Source organism: Oncorhynchus gorbuscha, linkage group LG02 (genome assembly GCF_021184085.1).
Source record: "Oncorhynchus gorbuscha isolate QuinsamMale2020 ecotype Even-year linkage group LG02, OgorEven_v1.0, whole genome shotgun sequence".
Classification (NCBI taxonomy): domain Eukaryota; kingdom Metazoa; phylum Chordata; class Actinopteri; order Salmoniformes; family Salmonidae; genus Oncorhynchus; species Oncorhynchus gorbuscha.
The window spans coordinates 97,584,947-97,597,542 of NC_060174.1; positions in this window are offsets into that span (position 1 = coordinate 97,584,947).

Sequence of the window (12,596 nt, forward strand, 5' to 3'; positions counted from 1 at the left end):
GTTGAGGGAGAGGTTGTTGTTCTGGCACCACACTGTCAGGTCACTGACCTCCTCCCTGTAGGCTGACTCATTGTCGCCAGTGATCAGACCTACCACCGTCATGTTGTCAGCGAACTTGATAGTGGTGTTGGAGTCTGGTGTGGCCACACAGTATGGGTGAACAGGGAGTACAGGAGGAGACTAAGTACACACCCCTGTGGGGCCCCTATGTTAAGGGTCAGCGTGGTGTAGGTGATGTTGCCTACCCTCACCACTTGGGGAAGGCCTGTCAGAAATTCCATGATCCAGTTGCAGAGGGAGGTGTTCAGACCCAGAGTCCTAAGCTTGGTGACGAGCTTGGAGGGGATAATGTTGTTGAATGCTGAGCTGTAGTCAATGAACAGCATTGTAACATAGGTGAGCAGGGCTACCACACACAGAGCTATCTCCGACAACCCTGATGCTACGGCCGAAGACAGGACTAAGTACAAGAAGGCCCGCTATGACCTCCGCAGAGTCATCATTGGATGTGGCAGCGGCTACAGTCCATTACGGATTACAAAGGAAGACCCAACCATGATCTGCCCAACGATGACTCTCTACCAGACAAACTCAATGCATGTTATGCATGATTTGACAACAACAACTTCGAGCCGGGTGTGAGGGCTGTCACCGAGCGAGAGGACTCGGGTCTTTCATTAGGTCAACAATCGCAAATCCATGGGCCCGGATGGTATTCCAGGGCGTGTTCTCAGAGCATGGGGAGAACAGCTGGCAGGCATATTCATGGTAACAAGCAGACTGGCACTCAGGCTAACACACATTAGGAAGCCATGGAATCCACACTGCCTTCTAGTCAGCTTAGAGATAGTTTGTTCCCTGTGATGCGTAACCAATCTACAGATTGCACACAGATGAAAGGATCTGACAGAACATGTGTTCCTCTCATACCGCAGTTCAATTAGAGGTAGCAAGGAGCAGAATAATGTTGTTTAGCTGTTCCTGCACTGCTGCTTTTCAGGCCAGGATGCAGATGGCTAATGCAGACGCATGGCTGCGTCCTTAATGACGGCCAGATCCTCATGTGTTAGCTGTCTTTGATGGGATATTAAGAACAGCCAGGTCCAAGTGTCAAAGGGGAGTTCAGTGTAATCTCAGCCCTGCTCCAGTGGTTTGGATAATCCCTCCAAATCACTCGTTACTTCCTCCATAGTGAGACATCAGCCTGGGTAGAACATAGGCCTACCTAATGCACCATTACAAGCTACTAGATCATGGAGACAGGTTATAATCATTAGTTAGTGCTGTTCAATCTCTCACAGTCATGGTGTAGGAGCGTGGTTGTCACTGAATGTGAGATCTACCGCAATGAAGCTACAAGTATACACCATACTGTATGAAGTTCTCACTAGAGTTAGAGTTTAATGCCATCACACAGGATACCAACCACGGCCACCCCCAGGATACCTAAGAAGGGGGCCCTGACAATACCGTAATCATCACACACCACGTGCACTGCCTTGTGGAGGCCATCACCGTCTCTGTGAGAGAAAACATAAAAAAATGTTTATCTTTAAATGCAAATCTTTAGTTGTAGTCTGTAATATCTACATTCTAAATTGTTTCAAATGTTTTTTAAATGTATGTATTTTTGTCTGTAATGTGTCGGACCCCAGTAAGAATAACTGTCGCCATTGGCACAGACCTGGTATTCCCAGGGGTACGTGCAATGCCGTCGGGGTACGGCAAATAATAATGCTATTCACAATTATAATTTTTTTAAGTACATTTTTTTCCTTCACATTTTCAAACAGTCCGGGGCTATACAATTGGGTGAGGTTTTTTTCTCGCCTGAGTAGCCTCGCTTCACTGCTAAAAATAAAATTCAACCTTTTAGTGTTCATCGAAATAATAACACAATGTCAAATACAGGTTGCCTAGTCAAATAATTAACATCCAATCACAGTAACCGTTACTCTCTCGTGGGAAATCCACTAACTAGTCCATGTTGGTATTGGTACTGATGGCGCAAAAGCCATAACAGGGAGACACAGTGAAGTGCGCGTGCATACAGTTGCTCCTGACGCCACTTGGGTACACTACAGCATCCACCAAGAGGCTCTTGCTGCCAAGGGAATGCCTGACAGCTTGAAAGACGTTTTGGACACTAAAAGGAAAATGGTTAACTTTGTTAAAGCAAGACCCCTGAACTCATGACTGTAAGTCGCTTTGGATAAAAGCGTCTGCTAAATGGCATATATTATTATTATTAACTCTCGTGTATTTTCTGCACTACGCAATGATATGGGCAGCAACCACGTAACGCTTTTACAACATACAGAAGTGCGCTGGTTATCAAGGGGCAAAGTATTGCTACGTTTTTTAAATGGAGAGATGAGTTAAAGTTGTCTTTACTGACCATCATTTTCATTTGTCTGACCGCTTGCATGATGACTAGTTTCTCGTGCGACTGGCCTATTTGGGTGATGTTTTTTCTCGCCTGAATGATCTGAATCTAGGATTACAGGGAATTTCTGCAACTATATTCAACGTGCGGGAAAAAAGTCAGGAGTTCTTAATCGCACTCAATTAATTAACTTGTACTGAAACTGCACTGCAAAACGTACCCACTGGGCACACAACAAGCAACGTTGTTTCCACTACATTCAATGAAATTATGTGGAACCAACATGGAATAGACATTTGATTGACTTATGTGCCTTAGACAATCACAGGTAAAATCATAATGAGGATTATCATAATTATTCCTAACCTCATACAGGTTAAAGGTTGTGTGGTTATGGGTATTCTGACCAGCAGGCTGGATCATCAGTGTTTGAACTTCATACTTCATTAACTTTATTTCCCTCAACACCACAATGAATGTCAAATTGGTCTGCCTGGCACCTGAACACGCAGGCCGGACCTTAAATGAACTGCTTATCACTAAGGCGTAATCAGACCTTACGGAAAGCAATTTGGCACACACGACACCACCATAACCTCAAGAAAAAGCAAGTGCAGTGGCGTTTGTATTTGTAGATCAATTCAATTCTAATGGAATACCCAGACAAGCCTGACATGAACAAACAACACAGACACAACTAACTGCACATGCAGGTCCACATGGACTTGTCGTTAGGTTAGGTAGCACTCACTGGTAGTTGTTATACAACCAGGGACACTGTTCAGGGACACTGTTCAGGGACACTTAGACAACACATGTATTTACATGGCAGAGTGTCTTATTTTATTCTGTGAAGAGAGAACCATGACAGACAGTAGAAGAGCCCAATAAGATGGGTGCTGTCTGTATGTTGCTCAACAGTCCTTCAGAGCCTCTCTGCCATCTAGAACTTAGACCCCTTTTAGATGTACGGAATCTAATGTTGTTTGAAACATTGTAAATGCTCGTACAGTAATTCCACCAATAAGCTGCTGAAACCCCAAGGATTCTGTGTACATGAATTTGCAGCCACTTAATAAGGCTCTCTACTTGCAAAGTTGTTGTGGAAGAGGCTGTGTGGTATTGTTTTTTATTTTTATTGAAATGCACTTTTAAATGCAACCCCTCTTCCATGGTACATGGCGAATGCTCTAACATACTGTTGAAGTAGCCTGCATTTACGATATACTTACAGCATGCAAAAATAAAGGATATTCTCAACAGCATTCTGACAGTTTGGACTGGCACTCCAAAACCTGCAAAATTATGACAGAAAGAGAGATCGATTTATTGAATGTTTACAGGTAACATTTGTAATAACTAATGAAATAGAAGACTGAATACATTCTCAGATTTATCTCAGATAATATCTCATACTTACTTTATAGCCAAAATGTAGAACTAGGTATTGATAGTAAAGTGTATCCAGGTCCTATAAAGGAGTTGTGTGGGTGTAGTGAGGTCAACACAAAGAACAGACTGTGTAAAACGTTCCACCACACAGGAAGTTCCACCACACAGGACGTTCCACCACACAGGACGTTCCACCACACAGGACGTTCCACCACACAGGACGTTCCACCACACAGGACGTTCCACCACAGTCAATATTGATATTGGCCTTTAAAAAACACATCCCCCTGCCGGTCTTTCTCTCCTGAAGAGGCCTCTTCTTCACTGTGTTATTGCTCATACAATCCACTACTCTAATCAGGCTAACCTTACAAGATCAATGCCATTACCATAATGCCATTGTTATCTTCATCGTTGCCATCCTCATCCTCAGCTTCATCTTGCTCTCTTCCTGCATGGCATCAGAAACAAAACCGTGCTTTTCTCCTTCAGTACCATTACAGAGTAATCTTATCTCAAAATGATATGTTTTATCCTGTAATAATTCAGTTTTGCATGTGACTGTGCCACGTCAGCATTAGTATGGATGGAAGCCTGTGAGATTTGTGAGTACCTCTCACCGCTGCATGACCCTGTCAGAGAATCCACTTAACAAGATAAAAAATGCATTATTCTCAAGCTCATTTGCACCCAGCATCAGCCCAGCATCTAGTTTAAGATAATTAGCTTTAAGCAAGCACACAATGCAACTACAACTACTACAACTACTATCAATACAATTATTTTACCCTAGTATTATTTGCTGGCACGTGGACATACAACGTGATGGGTTCTGTACAGAACCTCTTTGATGACCAGTGTGTCCAACAGCACAGTACCGGTCAGGCTGTTAGGCCTGTTAAAGCTTGGTTGCTAGAGTCGCCTTCTCTTGCCCTGTGGGAATTATAGGACTGGGCCAGACCACCGGTGGTGTGGCGACACACTCTGAATCTTAATGACTGTAGTGGGAGGGGAGGTGGCAGAGAGAGCGTAGCCTTTTCTGCCGGGCGGCTTTGATAATCAAATATCTGCAAGGGGGATTATGCTGATATACCATATGGCAAGGAATTAGACAGAGAGATGGATAAAAGAGAGGAGAGGAAGGAATATATTGAGCTGTGGATCTTAATTTGCTGAGAATTTTCCTGCATAGCAGGAAATGCAAACTTGTAATGTATCTGAGTTTAAAAAAAGGCTTCTAAAGTTCCACTTTGAAATTTCACACCTGATTTGCACTAACGAAATGTATCAAACCCTTCAAAAATGTCCATTAATTATAATCCACACAATAATTCACATTAACTGTTCCTGGAGGATTACTTTCCTGCTGTAGCAAACTGGCTCAAATTAAGATCCTACATCTCTAGCTCTCAGCCAGTGCCTTAAACGAAGACTTCCCCCTGGGCAGAGACGGGGGTACGTTGGCTCAAAGAGCATCTTTTGATAAATGTTTGTACTTAAATGGATACATGCACCACATTCCCAAACTCCTTGGAATGAATCGAGTGACATTTCACTCTGGCTGCTTCTTTCAGTCAGTTTGTTCTTCAAGGAGACAGAGAGAGAAGAGGAGAAGCCACAAGTGTTTCCTAGCAACAGTGTGTCTGCAGCAACCACCCTTTCCTCTCTCTACCCCATACTCCCTCCCTCCTTCCCCGAGTTGCAGCAATGCACCACTTGCTCCAGAACCTGGAATACATTCTAATTTTCTTGACTCCCCGCTCCCTTTCACAAACTGTAGGGCAACATCAAATGACATTCAAGCCTCACAATCTTTCAGCAAAAGGCACACAGAGGGACAATTCCCTTTGAAGGTTGAAGCGAAGCAATTTCGTGGGAGCCGCAAACTGCTGGCAGACAAAATGAAGAAGGACGACTGTGATATTTCAATGCTTTACAAGCTATGCAGCTTCTTGGCAAACCCTGACTTCTCTCAGAGCTGGGGAACAGAGCTGTCTCGCAAACCGGCCGGTGTGAAAACACTGAAGCACATGATGGATTGGAGCTGTGCTTTGTGTAAATTAGCTATCTCAACACAGCTCCAAATCATGCCCACTTGGCCGAGTTGATCTGTAAACACATCTGAGGGACTTGGGAGGGGGCTCAGGCAGACTACTCAGGGCAGAGAGGTTAAACTAGAGGAGTGTTATTCCTAGACGTGTCCGACAGGGGGCGCTGTAGCACGCAAATGTGTTCCACTAAGAGGGTTTCCGTGTGCACTTCAGGGAGCTCTCAGAGGAAGGGAATGTAGCCTACTGCAGTCTAGTAACATGGCTAGCTCTCACCACCTGCAGAAATGTCTTGTATTGATCGTCTCTCAAAACACGCACAACAATCTGGGAAATGCCCTTCAGAATTCCTGAACTCCCGTGGACAGTGTTGAAAGCCTGTCTGCACCCATCAGCCATCACACATCACCCATCATGTCAGATCACAACGGAATAGAGTGGATACAAGCCTCTCGCACTTCATCTCTATTTATACCATGGCCTTGTTGAATACTCATTTCTGATTGGCTTGAAGGGCATTCTATAGCATGCATTATTATTATAACGCACGATATGTTTGCATGGTAGAATTCAATGGCTATATTTAATTTTTTGAGCTGCTTTTCAAAGCAAAAGTCAAATTGAAAACATTATTGGCATTATTGAATTCGATGTTCATAATATCAAGCTACGATTGATAGTTTCGTTAGCTAAACTAGAAAGTCTGTTTGTTTGGTTACCAAGGCAACTACTTTTGCTATCTAGTAAACCTGTTAGCTACTTCAGTGGATTTTGAACACATTTCTAGCGGAAAATGAACACATTTCTAGTGGCAAATGAATTAAATTATAGCTATGGTATGAAATGGATTATCAACTCGTGGCTCTAGGCATTCTCAGGAAAATAATGCAACTCTGTGGAAGGTTAGCACATCGGGGAACACACCTTCCACTTCGTTCATTATTTTCCATAGAACGCATAGTCTCTGTTGATTATCCCTTACATACGGTACATTCGGAAAGTATTCAGACCCCTTGACTTTTTCCACATTTTGTTACGTTACAGCTTTATTCTAAAATTGATCAAATATTTTTCCCCCCTCATCCATCTACACACAATACACCATAATGACAAAGCGAAAACAGGAAATATCACATTTACATAAGTATTCAGACCCTTTACTCAGTACTTTGTTGAAGCACCTTTGGCAGCGATTGCAGCTTGGGTATGACTCTACAGGCTTGGCACACCTGTATTTGGGGAGTTTCTCCCATTCTTCTCTGCTCATCCTCTCAAGCTCTGTCCGGTTGTATGGGGAGTGTTGCTGCACATCTATTTTCAGGGCTCTCCAGAGATGCTAGATCAGGTTCAAGTCCGGGCTCTGACTGGGCCACTCAAAGACATTCAGAGACTTTACCCCGAAGCCAATCCTGTGTTGCCTTGGCTGTGTGCTAGGGTTGTTGTCCTGTTGGAATTTTAACCTTTGTCCTAGTCTGATGTCCTGAGCACTCTGGAACAGGCTTTCATCGAGGATCTCTCTGTACTTTGCTCCGTTCATCTTTCCCTCGACCCTGATTGGTCTCCCAGTCCCTGGCATTGAAAACATCCCCACAGTATTATGCTGCCACCACCATGCTTCACTGTAGGGATGGTGCCCGGTTTCCTCCAGACGTGACGCTTGGCATTCAGGCCAAAGACTTTGGTCTTGGTTTCATCAGAAACTGATGATCTGAGATCTGAGAGCCTTTAAGGTGCCTTTTGGCAAACTCCAAGTGGGCTGTCATGTGCCTTTTGTGGCTTCTTTCTGGTCACTATACCACAAAGGCCTGATTGCTGGAGTGCTGCAGAGATGGTTATCCTTATGGAAGGTTCTCCCAGAGGAAATCTGGAGCTCTGTAAGAGTGACCATCAGGTTTTTGGTCACCTCCCTGACCAAGGCCATTCTCCCCCGATTGCTGAGTTCGGCCAGATCTAAGAAAGAGTCTTGGTGTTTCCAAACTTCTTCCATTTAAGAATGATGGATGCCACTGTGTTCTTGGGGACCTTCAATGATGCAGACATTTTTTGGTACCCTTTCCCAAATCTGTGCGTCGACCCAATCCTGCCTTGGGGTGCTGCGGACAATTGCTTTGATCTCATGGCTTGGTTTTTGCACTGCCACAGACTGTCATCTGTGGGACTGTATATAGACAGGTGTGTGCCTTTGCAAATCATGTCCAATCAATATGTAAAAACCTGGTTTTGCTTAGTCTTATGGGGTATTGTGTGTAGATTGTTGAGTGGAATTTTTTTTAAGCCGTTTTAGAATAAGGGGTCTGACTACTTTCCAAATGCACTGTATAAATGGATTTAAACCCATCTAATCAAGAAAATGTAGACTTCAGCAATGTTGTTCCTATCAGTAAATTAACTTGCCTCGGTTGATTGATTGATTCCTTTTACATTTACATTTAAGTCATTTAGCAGACGCTCTTATCCAGAGCGACTTACAATGGTGAAAAGAATCATTAAATAATATATGATGTCCTTGTAAACGGTGGCGACTGTTCCACTTTCATAATGAACATACAAGGATAGGGGAGTGGGAAAACTGTGGAATATCCCCATATGAGAGTAACATTTTACTCTGGATAATGTGTCATGGTCAGGAATATATGGTGCACTCTAACAATAGGTCGACCTACCATTTTGAGTAATATAAATTAACTTCTGTATATTTCACTGCTTTTGATAACATGACCCACTGGGCACACACTGGTTGAATTAACGTCGTCTCCACGACATTTCAATGAAATTACAATAAACCAATGCGGAATAGATGTTGAATCGGCATCTGTGCCCAGTGGGGAAAGACAAAGGGGGACATTTTAAAGTTTTACTCATGTAGCATTTAAGACATTTTCTTTGATTTTGCTCTAAAGTCATCTCAAAGAGAACCGAGCGCATGACAAGTCTAAAGTCGTCTCAAAGAGAACCGAGCGCATGACAAGTCTAAAGTCGTCTCAAAGAGAACCGAGCACATGACAAGTCTAAAGTCGTCTCAAAGAGAACCGAGCGCATGACAAGTCTAAATTCGTCTCAAAGAGAACCGAGCGCATGACAAGTCTAAATTCGTCTCAAAGAGAACCGAGCGCATGACAAGTCTAAAGTCGTCTCAAAGAGAACCGAGCGCATGACAAGTCTAAAGTCGTCTCAAAGAGAACCGAGCACATGACAAGTCTAAAGTCGTCTCAAAGAGAACCGAGCGCATGACAAGTCTAAAGTCGTCTCAAAGAGAACCGAGCGCATGACAAGTCAAGTCAATCACTTTTGTGCACTTCAACATTTGTGCAATTCAACATGAAAGTCATGTCTACGTCTCCGGTCTTTGACTAGAAAGGTGATCGCTGAGGTTAACAAGGCCACAGGTCTAACTCTCAGGAGAACCGCATCATCGGTCAAAAATGAGCCGGTCTTCACCGGGGCTTTGTACAAACAGGAAAGGCAGCTGTTTCATATAGCAGGCAAGATGAATGTCACACATGTCACGGTCAATCAGATATTGATCAAAGCAGAGCGGGGCCGATCATGATGGATCGGCGAGGTGGAGAGAATATGAATCACAGCGGGAGAGCCGAGCCACATCCCTGAGCTTTGATGAGGAAGAAGAAAAAGTACGGAGGAGCAGCTCTCAGTATAAAAGCAGAAGCAACACATCTCAGTCAGCTTGTCACCGTGATTACAACGTAATGGCAGCAGGGGACTCAAAATAGAGTGTATACCCTTTGAACATGCTGCTCACACATCCAGAGGAACAAATTACATTTCTGCCCTGTTCATGAAGCCTGCAGTAACAGTTAACAGCTAGACCTTCACTCTCCTCTCAGTCCAACAGCTGCTACTGAACAGGTGCCCAACCCGGTGCCCTGTGAAGGAATAACAGTGTAAAATTCATCAGCTTTTACATTGATGGGGTTACTAACGAAACATTTGATTGTCAATCCATCTACAATGCAATGAAACTTGTGTTACCTGACTTCTAAGAACTGTGGACTACTCCAAAATCAAAATCAAATCAAAGTTATGATGTAGTGATGCTACTAAAACTATGATGTAGTGATACTACTAAAGTTATGATGTAGTGATGCTACTAAAGTTATGATGTAGTGATACTACTAAAGTTATGATGTAGTGATACTACTAAAGTTATGATGTAGTGATACTACTAAAGTTATGATGTAGTGATACTACTAAAGTTATGTAGTGATGCTACTAAAACTATGATGTAGTGATACTACTAAAGTTATGTAGTGATGCTACTAAAACTATGATGTAGTGATACTACTAAAGTTATGTAGTGATGCTACTAAAACTATGATGTAGTGATGCTACTAAAGTTATGTAGTGATGCTACTAAAGTTATGATGTAGTGATACTACTAAAGTTATGATGTAGTGATACTACTAAAGTTATGATGTAGTGATACTACTAAAGTTATGATGTAGTGATACTACTAAAGTTATGATGTAGTGATACTACTAAAGTTATGATGTAGTGATGCTACTAAAGTTATGATGTAGTGATACTACTAAAGTTATGTAGTGATGCTACTAAAACTATGATGTAGTGATGCTACTAAAGTTATGTAGTGATGCTACTAAAGTTATGATGTAGTGATACTACTAAAGTTATGATGTAGTGATACTACTAAAGTTATGATGTAGTGATACTACTAAAGTTATGATGTAGTGATACTACTAAAGTTATGATGTAGTGATGCTACTAAAGTTATGATGTAGTGATACTACTAAAGTTATGATGTAGTGATGCTACTAAAGTTATGATGTAGTGATACTACTAAAGTTATGATGTAGTGATGCTACTAAAGTTATGATGTAGTGATACTACTAAAGTTATGATGTAGTGATGCTACTAAAGTTATGATGTAGTGATACTACTAAAGTTATGATGTAGTGATACTACTAAATGTAGTGATATACTAAAGTTATGATGTAGTGATGCTACTAAAGTTATGATAAAGTTATGATGATACTACTAAAGTTATGATGTAGTGATACTACTAAAGTTATGATGTAGTGATACTACTAAAGTTATGATGTAGTGATGCTACTAAAGTTATGATGTAGTGATGCTACTAAAGTTATGATGTAGTGATACTACTAAAGTTATGATGTAGTGATACTACTAAAGTTATGATGTAGTGATACTACTAAAGTTATGATGTAGTGATGCTACTAAAGTTATGATGTAGTGATGCTACTAAAGTTATGATGTAGTGATACTACTAAAGTTATGATGTAGTGATGCTACTAAAGTTATGATGTAGTGATGCTACTAAAGTTATGATGTAGTGATACTACTAAAGTTATGATGTAGTGATACTACTAAAGTTATGATGTAGTGATACTACTAAAGTTATGATGTAGTGATACTACTAAAGTTATGATGTAGTGATGCTACTAAAGTTATGATGTAGTGATACTACTAAAGTTATGATGTAGTGATGCTACTAAAGTTATGATGTAGTGATACTACTAAAGTTATGATGTAGTGATACTACTAAAAGTTATGATGTAGTGATACTACTAAAGTTATGATGTAGTGATACTACTAAAGTTATGATGTAGTGATACTACTAAAGTTATGATGTAGTGATACTACTAATGTTATGATGTAGTGATACTACTAAAGTTATGATGTAGTGATACTACTAAAGTTATGATGTAGTGATACTACTAAAGTTATGATGTAGTGATACTACTAAAGTTATGATGTAGTGATACTACTAAAGTTATGATGTAGTGATACTACTAAAGTTATGATGTAGTGATGCTACTAAAGTTATGATGTAGTGATGCTACTAAAGTTATGATGTAGTGATGCTACTAAAGTTATGATGTATTGATGCTACTAAAGTTATGATGTAGTGATACTACTAAAGTTATGATGTAGTGATACTACTAAAGTTATGATGTAGTGATACTACTAAAGTTATGATGTAGTGATACTACTAAAGTTATGATGTAGTGATGCTACTAAAGTTATGATGTAGTGATACTACTAAAGTTATGATGTAGTGATACTACTAAAGTTATGATGTAGTGATACTACTTGTCATGCAGGTGAATGAGGACCCAAAAGCGACTTGGCGAAAACAGAGTCTTTAATCCAGTAAAGTAATTCTACAAACATAAGACATAATTCCACTCGTAATGACGAGAACAGACTGGAGACTCGATCAAGAACTGCAGGTTGCCTCGGGAAGGCACTTGAACCTAGCAGACTCAGACACCTGCTCTCCACGCAGCATCTGAGGGAAACACGACACGACAGGGCGATACACAGACACAGCACGGTGAACAATAGACAAGGATCCGACAGGGCAGGAACGGAAAACAAGGAGAGAAATAGGGACTCTAATCAGGGAAAAGAATAGGGAACAGGTGTGGGAAGACTAAATGATTGATTAGGGGAATAGGAACAGCTGGGAGCAGGAACGGAACGATAGAGAGAAGAGAGAGAGGAAGGGAGAGAGAAAAAGGGGAACGAACCTAAAAAGACCAGCAGGGGGAAAATGAACAGAGGGAAAAGCCAAAATGACAAGACAATCTAAGACAAAACATGACAGTACCACCCCACTCACCGAGCGCCTCCTGGCGCACTCGAGGAGGAATCCTGGCGGCAACGGAGGAAATCATCAATGAGTGAACGGTCCAGCACGTCCCGAGACGGAACCCAACTCCTCTCCTCAGGACCGTAACCCTCCCAATCCACTAAGTATTGGTGACCCC